This window comes from Pleurodeles waltl, chromosome 1_2 (assembly GCF_031143425.1).
Source record: "Pleurodeles waltl isolate 20211129_DDA chromosome 1_2, aPleWal1.hap1.20221129, whole genome shotgun sequence".
Lineage (NCBI taxonomy): Eukaryota > Metazoa > Chordata > Amphibia > Caudata > Salamandridae > Pleurodeles > Pleurodeles waltl.
In genome coordinates, this window is record NC_090437.1 from 530,187,972 (window position 1) to 530,208,309 (window position 20,338).

Below are 20,338 nucleotides of genomic sequence, written 5' to 3' on the forward strand. Positions count from 1 at the left end.
GAAGTACTGATTGATGATATCTGCCTTGATGTCTTCAGCTTCATCCTCATCATACTCATCCCTACTTTGAAAATCTGAATTCTCACCCGCTGGAACTGCTGGCCCCCTTTATCTGGTATAAATGGAATTTGACATTTCAGGGCGAGGTTATGGAGCACGCAACAATGATTTGACATACTCTGGCGGGTGAGTAGAGGAGTGCTCCATCAGACTTATCGATGCTAGGGAATCTTGCCTTCAAGAGCCCAAAGGGCTGCTCCATGCTACATCTTGTACTTCCGTGGGCCTCATTGAAGCAGACTTCCCCTGGTGCAGTTGGGTACCTTACTGGAGTGAACAACCAGGGATGATTTGGGTAACCTGAGTCCCCTGTAAACAAGACTATGTAGTAAGGCAAACGTAAGTAACGGACATCCACACATTTGTTAGCAGATAAAAGTGACAGATATACATGACATATGTGACTTCCAACCATCCTGGCCCTCTCTGTGTATTGTCGTGTCATCAGCAGTGGGATATTGCTGTTCTGCATGATGAAGAAATCATAGACTGACCCTGGTACCTTACACAAAACTTGTGAAATGTAGAGGTCGGCCAATCGGACCACTTGGGCATTGATGGAGTGGTAATTTTTCCTGTTCCTATACACCTGTTCATTGGCATTTGGGTTACATGGGTGCCATCAATTCTCCACGCACCTGTGGAATGTGTCCCAAAGAATAAAAATCAGCCTTTACATGGGCCAAATATTCACATCGTGGAAATCTGATGGTGTTGTCCAGGTGTTTAAAAAATGCAGACAGTACAGCCTTCAAGACCAGTCTGAGCAAAGGTTGAGACATCCCTGCAGTTAGGGCCACTGTAGTTTGAAAGGAGCATGTGGCCAGGAAGTGCAGCACTGACATAACTTGTACAATGGGTGGTGTGCTATGGGTTTTGCGAATGGCAGTCATCAGATCTGGTAACAACTGACGACAGAGATCCATGATTATATGCCTATCCAGGCAGTAGATCTGGACCACATGTCGCTCCTCATGGTCTGCAGGTCTACTAGTGGACGGTACACTCGGGGTTCTCTCACTCTTCCCCTTCCAGGATACCTATGTGGGAGAAAACTAGAATGTATGTCTATTACCTATGTCACAGATAATGCTATGAAATGCCACATTAAACTGTTGAAACATTGTATACCTGGGCAAAGAATGGCTTATTACTCCATTCACACACCCTTTCCTCCCTCTATCATATTTCAGAAATGGAAAAGCATGTCACTGAGAGTCTATGTGACATTAATATTCTGACCATGCTGCCCATATATGGAACACATAGCTTATGTCAGATTGTCATTGCTCTGCTAACTATGCTACTATCTTTACATTACCTACAACACATCAATGTAACATCCTGTATGTAATTCATACACATTTCGTGATTTTTGCACAAAGCCAGCTGTGAACACAATGTTGTTAATATGTTTCACAGCTTGTGACGCAACTTTAAAATAATTTTTTCGTTTATATGTGAGCCTTAAAAAGGCCTGACCTACTGTACTGGATATTAGAAAGTGACCTAAGTCCACCAGTGGAATGCGTCATGGCGGTAGGCAAATACAACTGTGGTGGACATTGGCACTGGAACACATTGTTGCCTTTGGCGGTCTTGGGCCAACAGCGATGTTCACCATCGGTGATGGTCTTTTACATTGCAGACGTGACAGCCATCTCATACGTCATCTCTCACTTGACCCCTGACACTGTTGCCAGCAAGACATCCATGGCCTGAGCTGCTGTGTATTGCCTCTGGGAGCAATCTGCCATGTCCTACAGGTGATAGATTTTGAGTGCTGAGACATTGTAGTGAGTGTGTGATGTATGTACCCTAACACAACTGCAAACTGTAATACATAACCATTGAAAGTGGTGAGAAAAATATTTTGTAAGATAAACCGTGTTTAGAGATATTCTTGTGGTCCTTTCACATGTTTCAAGCTGACACCTGGTGCTGAAAATGCATGTTGTATGCCTGTCTCAACAGCACACATGGCCTAACCGCAAATGGTAATTGCTCATTGAAGCGGATGTTGTTGGCAGTGTGCATGGCTAGTTGCACTAACTTGTATTTTCATCTCGCTTGTTTTGGTATTGTGTATGTGGACATGACATACTCTTCTTGTCTGTGGTACCCATGCAGGTCAACACCCATCAGAAGAAGGCAATTTGGCATGCCATCGCCAAGCAAGTGTTGATCCTGGGTGTCCATGCCCAGCGGAGTAATCATTGTCACAAGCGGTGGGATGACCTGAGATGCTGGGCCTAGAACACCGCAGAATCCCAGCTGAGGATCTCCTCCGAATGAAAGAGAGATGACCATCAGACCCTCACCCCCACTAATGGCCCGCTTTTTGGCCGTGGTCTACCCTGAAGTGGATAGACGTTTGAAGGCAGCACAGCAGCCATGGGGGGAGTACTGACTATATCCTGGAACTTGCCTGGCCTTAATTGAGATTGGGTCCTCAATGCAGGCAAAGTACCATTGTAGTTAATGCCAAGTGCACATCAACATTTCGTATTTGGCAATAGGCACCCTGGCAGAGTATATTTTGTAGATGTGTCCCCATGCTTACTGTCAGTGGATTAACATCTCCCTGTTCCATACCTCTCCAAATCTGTAATATGGAGAAGCACAATTGACATAGGCACATGTATGACTCCATCCTGCCCATACGATGGATGTGAGTGTTAGAAGCACTAAAGCATTGTGTCTGAGCAATTCCCTCCATCTGCATTAGTGGCTCTGGGGTGTAAGTCCACTGCCATTTCTGTAGGCTACCTGTATATACAACTTTGTGACTTTCCTTTAATCACTGGTAGTATGTGAATCAAGTTCTGTTTGTGGAATGGACAGATTGTGGTGCTAGCATTACAGTTCCACCACAGAACAGACCTTCATGGGACAAGAGTACTGGCCTGGGAGCTGACTAGGCATATATAGGTGATCTGCTGACTGTAGGGTATGTGTAGGTAGGCAACCTGGAATGCTGAGACATGTTGATTTGATGTGGTCTCATTGCACAGATTTTGCATTCCTAGGAGAAATACTTGTGGGGAAGTGGCCTTCCTAAAATGGGTTGGTACTGGTGGTGGTAAGTGCCCTGGGAGATCCCTGATGTGTCACCATGGTGTGCATATGACATGTATGACAAACCCTATCTTTTCCTCTTCTTTATTGCTGACTGAATGCCAATCTCATGTCGACATGGATAGTTGGGGGCACCTCAGATGGCCTGTGACTCTTACAACTTGGCTTGGCTATTAGGTTGCGGCAGATTAGGAGTGGCTCGGGCATTGCATGACACATGGCATGTTGATGTAACTGAACTGTTGCAACTAGTCTCCTCAGGTTGCTAATATGGTAGTGGGATGTGTCTTAGGCACTGGCAGTGGTGTTTTTACATGTGTGCTTCATGCATGCAAAATAATTGCCAACTGAGATGTGTGTCGTCTGGCCTCAGTGACAGGGTTTGCCAATTATTGTATGGTGTTTACGAGGGTGGAGTTGTCATATGTGGAGTCCAACTATTGAAACTGCATGGGTGGTGGCATGGGAAGTGGTGCCTGATGTGGTTTGAGTGTTCCAGAGCTACATCTGTTATGATACTGTACTCAGTGGATATGATAGTCAGTTTTACATCATGTTACATGACCCATTGTGAATGCACTTAGCAGTTTGCTGAGTGGTGAGATATGTGGAATGTGCCAACAGCTCTGGCTCTGTGATAGGGTCTAATTAATCACATGGATAAACAACGCATTCGCATAATACACATCTGATGTGAACTGTGTGGGTGACTGACTGGAATTGGCAATATCTACATTGTCCTCCATAATGGCAGCACCATACCGAGTGACCAGCCACGTGTAAGGAGAGGTAGGTGATGTGTGCTAAGGGAGTGCAGTTGTCTTCACTGTCATGGACATATTCCAGTGAACATTGACTGATCAGGTGTTGTCACTGTAGAGGCCTGCAGTGTTCTGTTGTGTTAGCTGCACATCCAATGGGTGATTGGTGAATGGAGAAGTAAAATTTGTATTCAGACATAGTAATGATAGTGCATCCAGGACATATTGTGGCAGCTTAGGAAGGCATTAGTTGCCATTATGGGGATGAGTCTAGAGGTGCAGTCCAAGATAGGTTTTGGCGTGGGTAGTAGTGACATGTCATGACATGATGTAGGTAATTTGTCCATGAAAATGAGATTGCCTAGCCATGATATGTCTGTGTAGCTGTCTCAATGGGAGGTGTATGTTAACCATTTTGCAGCTTATCTCTCTCTCTCCCTCCCTCTCTCTATCTCATATTGTGCACTAGCATTATCTGGTGGAGGAGAAGGGGCACAGGGGAGTGGGGCAGGAGTACCCATGGGATCCAGGAAGGTGGCACCACTGATCAAGTTACCCAGTGAGACAGAGGGCGAGGGAGTACCACAGGGAGACTGGATCCAACACCCCATCTTGGAATCCTTCTCCAGTGAACACTCCTTGGCGGTGGCAGACCCATCGGGGACCACCTCAGCAACATCTTTGTCTGCCAACCCCCTTAACAGGCACCGCCTTCCCTGCGGCTCCCCACCCAGTTGCTCGTACCCACTCACCCAGAAGGTTGGGTGTCCCCTTCACCACAGGTACCTCTGCCCCAGCCCCAGTCAGCCCAGCTGCCCTCAATGAGGAGGCTATTGACCTCCTAAGGTCCATCTTTGTGGGTCAGTCAACCATTGTGAAGGCCATCAAGGGACTGGTAGCTCAAGTACAAAAGAGCAATGTGTTACTGGAGCGCATTCAGGTGCCATTGCTGGCCTCCAGAGATCCTTTCAGGCTCTGGTCTCATCACTGATGGAAGCCAGTGTTCTTTTGTCTACCGTCTCCCCTCCACCTATCTCTTCCCAATCCCAAAGCCTCCTCCCCACAGCCATCCAGAGACCCCTCACACAGGCATTCATCCACCTCAACAGACATGATTGGCACTGAAAAACACAAGCACCACCAGACCCACCACCATCATGCACAAAAACAACACCCACCTGCAGACACAACAACATCCAGTCCCTACACAGTCTCCCCCAGCTACCCACCTCCTTCACAAACACTACATCTGACACTACGACAGGCAGCAAATCATCATTTGCAGATCCAGTCACAAGTCCCATCTTACCCACAGTCACCACAATATCAGACCCTCAGACATCCACCCCAGTCACCACATCCACACTCAACACAACCGCTGACACCCCGACATGAGGCACATGTACCATACCTGCAGACACCACCCTAACAGTCATCCATCCAGCATGGCATCTCCTAGCACCTCCTCCCTCTCCCAAAACACCTAAATGCCCTCATTCACCCACCCAACAGGCACTCAGCACACACAAGCATTCCACACACGTATTTGCTCCCAAGACAACTACAAAGACACATCTTACCACCACTCCCTCTCCCTCCACTCCCACATCCTTTTGCCATGAACACCCCCGCGTCCCGAAGAAATGTTTCCTGTATGACTTTTCCCTGATCCCTATCCCTCTCCCACCCAGTGATACCTCTGATTACTTGGTGTCCCTCCCCAAGTTCAGCCCTTCTACCTCCAAGTCCTCCCCTGCCACCCCTGCTAGTGCCCCGTCCCCTCCCCCGCCAAAAAGTCAACCTGCCCCAAGGCCAAGAACCCCACTCCCAAGAATAGACCTAAGGACCCCCTTCCCAAGCCCAAACCCAAAAACCATGATCCCCCTTCAAATCCCAAGAGCCCACCCAAGGACCCCCCTCCCAAGCCCAACCCCACGATCCCGTGCCTCGCCACTGAGGTGCCTGTCTGCCCCCTTGATGTCCCTACCCTGTGGAGGTTCATTTGCAGGCAGAAGTCAAGTTTGGACACAGTGAGGTGCCTTATATGCCTTAAGCACCTTAGACATTTGACTGACCTATTGCCTAGTTTGTACATAGTTGGTATTTATTTCTTTATTTACAAAATTTAATACATCTGGGTTAACACGATGTTGGCATCCATTGAACACTACTTGTCCTACCTTTCTTTCTCCATGTTATATTTGTGGTCCTTAGTTTGTGTGTGTGTGAGATGTGTGGGTGTTAGTTGTGTGTGCTGTTGTGCATAGCCTGCATATGTGTGTGTGTGAGGCCCTGCCACCAGTCCCACTGTGATGGGTGTGTATTGTGTGCGGGATACGATTATGTAGTTACATGCATGTGTGTAGCTATATTGTGTATTGTTTGTGGTGTGATGTGTTGTGTTGGTGTTGTGTGTGCATCCATGTGTGTGATGATGGCTATGTCATATGCATTGTGTGTAGTATGGACGTGGTATGACATATGATATGTAGCATGTGTAGGTATGCTGTGCATTGGATTACCAATGCATTTGTGTTGTTGCAGTTGTGATGTCGTTGTGTGACTCTGTGGCATTGTGTTTGTGTGGGTTAGCCAGTGGCAGTGATGTGTGTGTGTGCAGGGTGGTGTGTGGTTGGCACATGTGTGTTGGCTGTGGTGTGTGTATTTTTGGTTTGTGTATATGTGTGGTTTGTGTGTGTGTGTGTGTAGCTGCGTGTGTGTGTTGGTATGGGTGTGTGGTTGTGTGTGTGTGTGGCTGTCACTGGATGTCCCGGCTGTGTGTGTTGTGTGTGCATGTGTTCTAATGGCTTTCCCTCCAGTGTGTGTGTGTGGTAGGTGGGTGTACTTAGGGTTGTTCTCTTTGTCGTCGCTGGTTCCAGAGTTGTAGTGCAAGCAGGAGCAGTGGGAGGACTTTGAGTTCTGGTTCCATGGCGGCCTTGAATGTGTCTATGTTCCTGAATGTGAGTGACTCCTTTTAGTGAGTTGGTTTCTGCCAAGGTTTTGGTGGCGGCATGACTGCGTGACTGCAGCAGAAATCCTGGTGGTGTGCAGCCTCATTTTGTATCTGGTGAAACACGGTCCCCGTCAGTCTGAAGGTGCCTACCACTGTCTGCGATGGCCTAACCGCACTGGTTCTACTGGTAGTGTATTGGTTGTAAATTGTTGGCAAGACTGTCATGATCACAATTTGGGGGTCTTCACCCTGAGCCGTCGGGGGTACGACCGCCACCGCCAACATGGCGGTCTGGGTACCGCCAAACTCGTAATGAGTGCCTAAATGTTACCTAAATGTATTTAGTATACATTATATTAATGTTAATTATTAAAATATTTTAAATGCAGTATTTGTTACTATTTATAGAAAAACAAAATGTTTGTGCTATGTTTTCTGATATTACTGCTAATTATATATTTTTTCAATAGTTTTGTGCTCACCATTATAAATATAGGAAAATAATATTAGTGTTAACAAAGTTTTTAACGCAATATTTGTGTAGCATGATGTTTTTAACCTCAATATTATGTTACTGATCTGCAAAATCATGTTGAAAGTCCACATCAACAGCTCTTATTTTGGAGCTGAGATAATGGTGTGAGATGAAGAAATAAACCATCTACTGATTTTGGGGCAACATGTACAACGTTTATAGAGGTCACATATGGTCTGATTCGCACAATCAGCCCATTTGCGACCGCTAGAAAGCATTTTTGTAACTTTCAAAGCTAAATTACAAATCAGTAACCTATTACCAAAGCTCAATTTGGCTTTGCAATTCAGTATTAGGAAGGAGCATGTTTAGGGTGGCTCTTCCTAATACCGAATCACAGTGGAATGTATTAATGTTTTACAACTAAAATGAAGTTTTGAACTGATGGTAACCCATTTGCAAATGGAAGGGATTCCCTAAGGCAACCTATCTCCTTTTGTGAATGTTTGTTAAAAGCATTTTGTAAGATCAGGCATTAGTCCCACGGACCACTGACTAATCCTAAAAAATTAAATTAAAGCTTTTCATTTTCTTTTTTAAACAATTCCCATTTTCCTTTGAGGAAAATGGGCAGTATAAACAAAATGCTTTATTTAAAAGCAAGCACAGACATGGTGTTCTGCTGACCCCAGCAGCCCACTGTCCCTGTGATTTTTACGATTCCCAATGGGTTACAAAGTGAGACCGACCTCATCAATATTCATGATGCAGTTCTTGTTTACGACCCATTGAGAATCGCTAATGAAACTCAAAAGAGTTTCATACATTTGAATTGTGATTTCTTATTTTGATTTGTATGAAATTGCAATTAGGAACTCACAAATTTCAAACTTTCATACATGTGGCCCCAAGAGCTTACAACCTGCCAACATCAGAGGCATGCTCCATTTTTATCTTAATCAATTGCTCCTGAGCATCACTTGGCTACCATTTAACTAATGAAAGGTGTCAACATCAAGCATGCTTAATCCACATTTGCCAGTAACTAAACTGGCAGTAAAAAAGTATGACTTTCAAAGGCAGTTTAGCAAGGGGCAACATAAATGACAAGAGATCCGGTTTGATGCAAAGGAATCAGAAATGCCATCAAAGTAGATAAGCAGATCAATTTTAGGCCAAGATTTATGAAAAATGAAGCACAACTGGGCAAGCGCAGTTGTGCCTTGAAAGTTTTAACGTGAGCTACTGATAGTCCTTAGTGCCATCAGTGTATATATCTAAAAAAAACAAGCACAATGGTGCTAAGGAATCATTAGCACCATTAAAATGATGCTAATCATTGCAACATGCCATAAAAAAAAATCATGCTAATGCTGTAAAAGTGGCGTTAGACCATTTTGCGTCACTTTTTTGACGCAAACTGGTTAGCGCCATATTTAACCACATTAGCTGAAAAAAAATGTGCGAGCCAGAAAAAAAACATTGGGGAAGACAAGATCAAGAATGCAGGCTAGGAAAGACCCCAGGGAGTTCCCAAATCAGCCAAGTACCATCCAGGAGGGTCCAGCAAAGTCCCAGAAGAAAGAGAAGAGGAAGCAGAAGTGTTGCTTTAGTGAGGAGGCGCATGACCTCCTAGTCAGAGAGGTGACGGAGCACCAACACCAGCTCTTTGTTACCTCTAAATTTCCAATGGGTAGGAAAGAGGCCATATGGCGGGCACCAGTAGACAAAGTCAACAGCGTGGCAGATGTGAAGAGGACTGTAATCAATTGCAAGAAGCGCTGGCACGATTGCAAGTGCAGAACTAAGAAGAAATTGACCAGGAACAGAAAGGCAGCACTGCAGACTGAAGGTGGACGTCACACATCACAGGAGGGCCTAGATGAGCTGGAGGAGATCGCAGCGGTCATCCTGGAGGAGCTGGTTACTGGGATCACAGGACAGGGCAGTACAGACCACCAAGAACTACCACAAATGCAGGGAAAGTTGCGGGGGGAACTATCTGGAATCTCACAAATGGCTGAAGGGGGAGGCACATAGGACACACTCAATGCATGCCAAAGGGCTGCATCTGGACACATAGGCCCTGAATCAAAATACCTCATCGTAACCCAAGCCACACTTGTAATGACACTTTGGTTGCGCAATGTACTCCGACATATACACAATATGAACATAACCCACTGACTATGGCTTTACACCACCATGTAAATATGCGGCACATTGCGTGGAAGGGACGTGCAGTTAGTGTGGCTGTGGCTGTGCCACAGCGACACCCATTGTATATTGTCATTGCCCCATATCCAATACAACATGCTCATCAGAGACTTGGACTGAAGTCAATACCACCCCATGGGTGGTGTCAGGAAGGCACAACAAGGAAAAATGCTTTCCTTCCTACTTGTATCATTGCCCTTCTCATGTGTGCTGCATCCAGAAGCACACATTGAAGTGCCACCTTTCCATAATTGCTTGTACATGTGCAAGACGGGAAACAATCTATCCCCTTAACAAAGGCATCCCTTCATCATGGTACAATGATGCCTGTGTTGCTGCAGGGAGAAGAAATCTGTGCAGGGACAGGAGGGTAAGTTGCGGGGGGGAACTATCTGGAATCTCACAAATGGCTGAAGGGGGAGGCACATAGGACACACTCAATGCATGCCAAAGGGCTGCATCTGGACACATAGGCCCTGAATCAAAATACCTCATTGTAACCCAAGCCACACTTCTAATGACACTTTGGTTGCGCAATGTACTCCGACATATACACAATATGAACATAACCCACTGACTATGGCTTTACACCACCATGTAAATATGCAGCACATTGCATGGAAGGGACGTGCAGTTAGTGTGGCTGTGGCTGTGCCACAGCGACACCCATTGTATCTTGTCATTGCCCCATATCCAATACAACATGCTCATCAGAGACTTGGACTGAAGTCAATACCACCCCATGGGTGGTGTCAGGAAGGCACAACAAGAAAAAATGCTTTCCTTCCTACTTGTATCATTGCCCTTCTCATGTGTGCTGCATCCAGAAGCACACATTGAAGTGCCACCTTTCCATAATTGCTTGTACATGTGCAAGACGGGAAACAATCTATCCCCTTAACAAAGGCACCCCTTCATCATGGTACAATGATGCCCGTGTTGCTGCAGGGAGAAGAAATCTGTGCAGGGACAGGAGGAATCATAGCATTGTGTCGTTTTCCAGTAAACATGGTGCCTCCATGCGTTTCAAAGTTGGCGCAGCGCAGTGCAACACATATTGCTGCTGCAATGAGCTGTGCCACTTGAAAAAAAATCAGGCCCTACGCATGCAACCTGTGGAACACAAACTGCACAGGATGGATCAATAACTCTCACACACCTCCTTGTGCCATTTGGGAATGGCCACAAAGGTTAACTCATACAACACACGGGCATGTCTGTGAACATTATTTGTGAAGTTCCACAAGTAGCTGCAATCTAACAAGGTTGGTATAGTGCTTAATGGGACATTCAAAATGAGTAAAAACTGCACAAGTGGCATCAAAGTTGCACTACCAGCATAATGTCACCAGCCCGTAATGCAACTGTACCGAAAGTGGAAAGAGATAGTTTAGTGGAAAGGGAGATGGTCAAAGACAAAGGATCGAAAGAAAACAAAGGAAGAGCCACCTCTCTCTTTAATGAATTGAGAGGCTGCTTCAAATTTTCAATTGAGAGAAGTGCCTGGTGGGGGTTATGTCTATGTGCCTTCGGGTAGGAGTGATCTTGCACCATTCACCAATGATTACCCCAAATTAAGAAATTAACACTGGTTGGGTGGTTTTGAATACTGTCAGACTTGGTGTTGTTTCCTTTAACTTTTTGCCTTCTGGTCTCCTGCTTGCCTGACCTTCTTTTTGCTGGCTTTAGGACTCTGGGGACTATACCACTGCTAATCAGTGCTAGACGTATCTGCTTAAAACATGGCAACATTGGCTTATCCACAAGAGTTTACCTATAAGTCCCTAGGGCACTACCTGTGCCCAGGGCCTGTAAATTAAATGCTACTGGCGGGCCTGCAGCTCTGATTGTGCCACCCACTTTAGTAGCCCTTTAAACATGACTCAGGCCTGCCATCACCAAGCCTCTGGGTGCTGTTTTATCCTGCAATATCGACCTGACAAGTTAACCCTCTTGCTGGCCCACACCTTCTTTTTTAATATCTATAAACTGCTCCCAAGGTAGGCCCTGGTCAGTCCCAAGGTCAGGGTGCAGAGCATTTAATAAGTTGGACATGTATTTTTGAGTTTTACATGCCCAGGTAATAAAACAAAAAGTATAATTTCTAATTAGGAAGAGATGGGACCCGAACGTTTGGTGTCTCTGGAATTACAATTTAAAATCACAACTGACAGTGAAGTGGCATTTTACATTCTAATGCTGAAAATGCCTCTTTTAGAAAGTTGGCACTTTCTTACCTTTAAACACCTATTGCTTTCTACCTGTCTCTGAATACACATTTGCATGGCTTACAGCTGAGCTTGTGTTCATTCCCTTCAAAACAGCCACACACACAGAGAGCTTAGGTGTGACTGATGGGCCATCAACATCCTGATGGCACATCCTGGGCAGTATGGGAGGGAGGAGCTGATACTTACACCTGAATGGACTGTAATCTGATACCATACAAAGAGGTGCATAACTCCATATAATGAGTCTGGAGCCAAGGCAGGAAAAGCAGGGACTCTGTGCACTTCAAAGGTCTCTCTTTGAAGTCTTCACCACTTCAAAGGCACCACTAGGACTAAGAACTGGACCGCAAACACCAACAACTAAGTACACTTCTGGACCACATGACATTCTGCCAGTAAGAAGGATTGCTGTGCTTCTGAAGGGATTGTCACTATGCTGAACTTTGCTGGACTCATCACAAAGACTTGCATCATATCACAGCCCTTCAGAACTGTTGCTGTGTGACACATCCTTGGCAAAGGTACTCACATTCCTTTTTAATGGCAGCCTCTATGATGATGCTGGAATCTGCATTGTAGCCCAAGAAGTTCTCGGAATAATGCATGCAGCCAACTAAGCAATGCATCCTCGATGCCGGACTTTGCAATACAAGTCCCGTCAATGGGATTCTCAACAACTATGCAGGACATCATATCGCAGCCTCACTGCATCTCGAAACTGAAGTATTGCTTTGGCTGCGCAATGCATCTTCACCGTCGATCCTTGGAATGCCCTGCAAACAAGGATTTAAAGTACTTTGTTCAGCGGGCCTAACCAGGCCCCAGTAGCTGGCTCACACTCCATCGCAGTCATCCTGAACTTGTGAGTTTGCCCTGATCCAGAACGATCGGATATCTGCAGTGCTTTGTGCTTTTTAGCTCTATTTTCATTAAAATCTTTAAAAATGTATATCTCCAGTTCTACTGGTTGCATTTTTGTCATTTTGCTTTTGTTTTAATTATTAAAAAACTCTATTTGCCTACCGTGATGTGAAATCTGTTTTGTGTGGTGTTTTCACTTTATTGCAGTTTAAGATATTGCACAAATACTTTACAAATTGCCTCTAAGTTAAGCCTGACTGCTTTGTGCCAAGCTACCAGAGGGTTGAACACAGGGTAATTTAGGGTTGGCTGTGCCTCACCCTGACAAGTATTATGGTTGCTGAGAGACTAGGATGTCTGCCTCTGTCAAAAAAACTGCCCAATTTCATTCAATAGCCAACACATAAGTAAAGCTAGTACTGAAAGGTAGTCTCTTCAAAAGATTTTTTTTATTTTGTCCAAACGAAGTCATAAAACTTATTTGTCAATCCACAGGCTCCTCCACTTGATAGGATCAACGTGCTTTGGCCAAAGCAACATACATCCTCCTTAGGACCAAAGAAAGACATGTAATATTGTGTCTAAAACCAAACAAAATCTGGAATGTCATGTTTATCACTGACAACCTAAGAATATGTACATAACTCATACTTTTTGTACCAAATACAGACTGTAGCGATGTACAGAAACATAAAATGTTTGCAACAAAGCAGAACACATCCTCTTCCAGTATTCTACAATAAACGGATGTCAGGCATACAACTAATTCATGTTGAACTATTGTGTGCAAGTACAAATCATTATCCACCTTACACATTGTGAGCAACACTGATCTCTGATCTTGTTATAATACTACAATCATGCAACCATTCTGCAATGAGGCTAAACTCTTAACCCTTTAAACCACCCTGTCGTGTTCAATACATCAAAGGACATTTTTGTAGAGAGCTCCCTTTGATAATTAGTTTGGTGACCATGACACCCAAAGCATAAAATTAAAATTATTGGCCGTCTAAATGTGCTCCCAAATATTATCAAGAGGAAACTCTCTTACCGAGCTCCTTATTAACACGTATATTGGTGAAATTGATATAAGTTGATGAGTGACATCTAGACACCTGCAATCATCAATGACACAGATCCAAGAACATAACTCCTAAACATAAAATTAGTTACAGAGCCTGATTGCTAATTGTGAGTGCTTATTTCTTACTTGGATTTGACATGAGCTGTGAATTAGTCCGGATAACCTTGTGATCCTAAACCGGATTCCCTTTTCTTAAGGTATACGCCAAGCTCACTTTGCTCAGTGTGAGTTCCACCTGTTTTTCGGTTAAGCCTAGACAGGGTCGCTGTCGCTTTGCGACCTGTTGTATATGCTTTGCGGGGTTCATCTCTATCCATTGATTTTTAGTTGTCTATTTCAATGCCCTTCAAAAAACCTTGCTTGCTAATGTCAATCCTTCCCCTATGTCCCGCATTTTGTCTTTTGTTTCCTCCCACAGAACACTGGCAAGTATTGCATCCTTATGCTTTGCTTATCTCTCCATTTGAGGGACTATTTTTTTTCTTTCCTACCATGTGCGTCTGGCACCAAACACTTTAAATCAGTGCTTGTGTTTTGTTGTAATGCTCAGCACAGCACCTGCTACAGTTTATATTGCAGGTACACTGCTGCAGCCTCTTTATGACCGCCGCAGTTCATCACATAGCATGGCAGCTGCTTCCAGAGAGCAAGTGGCTTACTTTTGTTTGCACGGCGGCCAGGGCTTTAGAGTCACAACCCCAAAACCACCAACAGGCATGGTGGAAACAGAGCAGCTTGCTGAAAAATGAAACTACCAGCAACAGAACAAGTGCTTTCACTTTAAACTTACAGAGCCTCTGAGAGTCAGAGCTGAATGCCGAGCACAAGAAGCAGGCAGTTGCCTTGCTTTCTACTTCCGCTTCTAAATTCTCCAGCTAATAACCTGCTCCAGTCTCTACAGGATGAGCTAGCAAAGAGTGCCAAGACACCAGGCTTCACAGGACTGTCTTATACACCTGATAGGTCGATGCTCCTGGGCTGTTCAAGGCTCTCCAAAATGCGGCTACCAGCTTAAGTCCCACACACCTCCAAGCACTGTCTCCTCACCTCCTCTCCCCTGAACCACTTGACTCCTGGGAGATCATCAGCAGCCCCCCCCATCCCAGACACCAATAACAAGTCCTGTCAAGTCACCAGGTTTCTGGTGCCAAGAAGGAGCTCTTTCAGACTGCATTCAACTATAAAAGTAGCATTTAAATCCACTTACTGTGTCTTTCGCTGAGTTTTCTATGTTTGTGACCACTATCAAGTAAGTCACTCTGTTGTCACTAGTAACTGCAAAACTGTAGCCCTACTATGTTTGTGCAATGCCACCGTTTTTGGTTATCAAAATCTGGGCTCCCTATAGATGGGGATTTTCAAGTGCTCGGACTGTAACTAATGGCTTGTGTCCTTGCCTTTGTGATAATCTCCAGGTCTGGAGTTCCTTTGACAACATAAAGAAGCCTCTCTGATTTACACTCTGACATAGTATCTAAAAGCATAAGCTAAGACGTTCTGGTCTGCGCTAATAGCAAACACTGCTAACTCTCAAGGTGCTGAGCACAGCAGTTATGTTCCTAGCAACTTCAAAGTTACTGTTCAATTTTAAAATGTGCCAGTCTGCCCCATCCCTGCACCCTTTTGTCCATTTCTTTCTCATCTCTTTTCTCTTCTTTGTATTTGCTGTGTACATGCATGGCAGTCCACTTCTCTTTTTAACTTCGTACATCGCTGCTTTTTACTCTGCAGTCAGCTGGAGAAAATCATTTGAGAATGAGTTTTATTTGCCACTGTAACCCCTATGAGCCATAATGTCACAGGAGTCGCTTAGTCAGTAAGAGGGAGGTGGGGTTGAGCTTCAGATGTTCCAACAATGGCGCTGGCATATAAAGCTAAAGTAGGTTTTTGTCAATTCAAAGTACACCGAGGGTTAAGTAAGGCAGGCAATCCAGGACTGCACCAGGCTAACATTCATGGTTGATTCCATGTAATTCATTACATACTGTAATTGTATATGTTAATTTCTGTACTTTGTTATGTTTCCAATTAGCTTTCAACTTAAAAATAACGATGCTTGCCCTTAGTTGCCAGTAATAGGTGCTAACATGTTTTGGGCACTAACTCTGGGCCACATAAATTCCTAAGCGACCACCAGTTGTCAACTTAGCTTAGTAAAGGCCAACATGACATGCCTTGCCTGGTACATCTTTGTGGGCTCCTTCACCTCTTGGCCTACTTGCTGCGGTTACCCAGTGAAAGTTACTTATACAGTTTGCCTGTTATGGATAGAAGACTCTGCAAATGGCAAAATGCTTATGGTAGCCACTTTTGTAAGAAATAAATGTGTCTTGTTCATTTGAATTTGTAAACTCACAGTATTAAAAGCGTATGAGTGTGTTAGCAGCGTGATGACAAGAACACACAGCTATGTATCTAAAGTAGCGAACCGCAGACTTCCATTGGTGCCACATGGCTGCAAGAGGATTCATTTTGTTTTTAGACTTGGGCAAAATCAATCAGCTAAATCATCATTTAACAAGGCAAATGTGTGGGCTCTTATCAGACTTTGCTCTGATTTTAAACTGTAGTTTGTTTTAATAGATTTTCAAACTTTAAAGGACTTGTGTTTTTCAGTTTAGATGTTTTGCGTTGCTTCTGATTGTTATAATCTGACCACAGCCCTTCTCGTTTTTCTCAGCTGATCTGGTGCTTCATTTCATATAGTCAATGCTGCCAAATAAAGTGACAGACTCTAGGCTCTTTAAGCTAAAAATATCATATTTGTGTGTTGTGTGCATGAGTGTGGTGGAATCAGTCTGAGTTTGTGTGTGATGTGTGCTTTTAGGTCTATGTATCTGTGTGTTTGAGACTGTATATATTACTGTATGTGTACATCTGTGCTGTGTGCAATAAACATGCCTATGTGCCTGCCTGTGAGCCTTCTGATAATTAATTCAAGCACTAGAATATGTTCAAAAGAAGAGGAGCTAGGGCTGCCCTCTGTTTTAACAATTGTTACTCTGCCTCACTCCAATCTACCCCACTCCAATCCAAAACAATCTGCCCCACTCCGATCGTAAACAATTTGCCCCTCTACAATTGGCCCCACTCAAATCCACACAGACATATCATTACACTTTACTTTTTCCTGCTAATGCACAACAATAACAACAGAAATATATACAAATAGTAAACCTGTACTCACATCCAAAAGAAGAGATCTATTGGCTATGCCGATGCTTGTTATACAGTGTCTAAGAAGCTGGTGACTGCAGTGCATACAGGGAAATGGAGCAACTTCCCCCTAACCCAATTTCATGTATTATCTTGCGGCCATATTTGAAGAGTGTCCCGCAGTTATCTTCTACCTCTAATGCCAGCTTATTTTACACATATTTGGAAATAGGACAACATTTCAACCCTCGTTTATAAATGAAAACATAATATTCTGCCATTACGGTGACACTATAATTTATCAATAGCTCTACAACTGAAAAAAAAAATCGTCTGTAAGTTATTAGAGACAGCTGTTTACAGTATTACAAATAACCCTGAATTTCATACAAGTGTGTACAACATGTTCCAACAAGTAGTAAACGTTAGGAAAAATACTTCTTACCCGATCATACGGTAATAATAAAATCATGATGGGCATACTTCAAATTGTCTTCCATAGGTTCTATATTGTATTACCTAAATTTATGTTATAACGTTTAGAGTTGTTGAGCAACTACAGACGCCAGGACAAGGGAGAAAATGGAAATCATTAAATGCATGTCCCTTGCTGATTTTAAATACCAGTCTGATTTCATCAAGATAACTTGTGATGGTGTAACATGTATTCGCCTTAATGTTTAGGGGGCACCCACATAGGGCCCCAGGGGATAGGGTACCTGAGGCTACTAGTGGCTCTTTGTGGGGGTGCCATATGCCCCCTCCCTTTAATAAAGGAGAGGCCCAAGGTAATGGGGTTCCTGGGCCCTGGACTATCAAAAAGGAAAACAGGCATTTAGTGGCTCAGGGAGGATGACCTTGTGCGCCTCCCCTTAAAAAATGAAAAAAACGCTGGGATGGGGTCCACAGGGCCGGGAGGGAGACACAAGCCCTATCAAATGTATGTTTTGGCCTCAGAAGATGGAGTCCCTAGGGGGCAACTATTTGCTCGTGGAGGGGGGACACGCCCCTCCTAATTAAAATAAGACAGGGATGGCGTCTCCACGGGCCATAAAGCCTTGCAGAAGGGACTGTGAGGCCACTTACCTTAATTAAATAATCAATTGGCAATTATATGAGAACATCATTTTTCGTGGTCTATTTTCTTCTCCAATCACATTTCACGCAATTGTGTATAATTTTGAGTAATTACATGTAATTTAATGTACTTTCACCGACATTTTGCTTAATTATACAAAAGTAATTTACACAATTTTTTCACACCTTTAGTTTTATCATCAGCCAGTGCTGAAATATAGCTACTAACATTATATTCTAACCATGTATGAACAAATTAAACAGATTTTGGTGAACTCTGCAGCAATTAGTTCTCAAAAGCTTTACCATTAACTATTGCCCTCCTTCGCTTACAGGGTAAATTATTGATATGTTGCACATTCTATCTTAATGTCCTCTCTGGGAAACATTACAAAAAGACCTATGGAATTCTTGAGCATTTACGCAAGCAACTGAAACGGGTCTGATTTTCAATGCCAATGGTAGCATTACACTCAGAAATAAGAGCATTAGGTATCTGCTACTAATACAGTCTAAACGATATTCAGATATGTCATCATCTGCTATGAACACCGATGACTGTTCTTAGCAAAGTTAAAACCTAACTAGAAACATTTTAGCAAAATAAGTCTGTCTTTACCGTGCTACAGTTTTCTCTGGATATGAAGGCAATCATGTGTGGAATGTTCAAGATCAAATTATTCTAATATTTCACTAGACTGAACAAGTCTGGTGCTCCCAATTTCGTGCCTCCGTAGTTTTTTCAGCAGACCACGAGTCTGTCAATTTGCAGATTGTTCTGCAAATGATGTTACAAGGTGAACAACCATGCCATTTCTCCAATCAAACTGAAAGAGAATGACATTATAAGGTCAGAGAGAAATGAGAAATGAAGTTTCAATAACAATATGCATAAATGCCATCAAACCTTCAAACAGGTTTACTCCTGTTTTGCATATCGTGGGTGACTTACCCAAGGGAAAAGTGGTGATCGCAAATCCGCAGCCACTGTATAATGCATGTGCTTCTCTTTACTTTATTATTTCTTTCATCATAATGCACAGGTTTTCACCTGTAACAAATATGTATCTTTTGGAAACGCTGTGTATCAAACAAAGGTATCCCACATCTTCACGCGCATTCAGGCACAATAGTGAGGGCCTTTCACTTTTCTATTGAAAGCAGCTGGTCACGGGATCGCACTGTGGCCCTCATTACAAGCAGCCCGGCTACTTGCAATATGTGCTGTAACGTCTGGTTTTGTGAGTATTAACAGGTGAAACCGGATATTTACCGAAATATGTAGATTTTGGTGTTCTACCCACCAAAATCTGTATTTTATTCTCTAAAAATACATAATTGGTTGGTATTAATTGAATCCAATAAATTCTGACTCAGCAGAGTTAGAATTTGTTAGGCATGATAAATATCAAACTTTTTACTACGCCTCTCATAATGAGGGCCTTGGAGTTCTTAAAGTATCCTTGTAGAGTTAAAAAAAAGCCTTGTGTACTGCTGTGGTTTGGCAGGATGTTTGAAATGAACAACTGGTGATGCATGGGATGCTTGAATTAATGTCAGCCATTTATGGGCTGCATCCCAGTTCAAAATTTTCTATTAATAATGCCAACTCTGATTAGACCGAGACCTACGCAATTCAGCCATGGTCATGTTCCAATCAGAACAGTCCACTCCAAACTGAAAAGCTAGGTCCTCCCTGAACCTGGAAAACAAGCAACCCATAACCAGTTTCCTCCTATTAGGGCTTCTTCAGCTGAGTGCAGCTTGGTTCCAAACAGGACCGGTATCTGGGCATATACATTGCACTTAAGGTGTCAACAATTATGAACAATAAGGAGATCGATGGAATGCTTGAATTAATCGCAGCCACAGGAGACTGCTCGGGCCCCTCCCTGTCCATAGTTTTTTCCCCACCATGCAACCTCAGATTAGATTCAGCCATATGCAAATCAGCATTGGTCTTGCTCCAATAGGAAGTCCAGCCTGAACTGCTGAGTCAGTTTTTTTCTGAGCTGGAACACAAGTAACTCAAGACCAGTTTTAGCCTTTTTGGGCCACTTTAGTCAGCTGCACCTAGGTTCCAGTGCCACTGTGAGTATGGGTCCCACCAATAAGCATACCTGTTGGATTTAGGGCACCAACTGTAACAAACAGCAAGGTAATCAATGGAATGCCTGAAATAATATCACCACTGACAATCACTCAGAACCACATCCAAGGCCATTATTTTGTCCCCACAGTTCTATTTAATTTTGGTAATTATTTAGCTTTACCTGTCATTCACAATCAGGTATTTCCTGACAGCGATAGACAAGAATAAACAATATAACACCATTCACCCTAAATAGGACATTTTGTTGATAACAGGGCCAACAGGAGCTC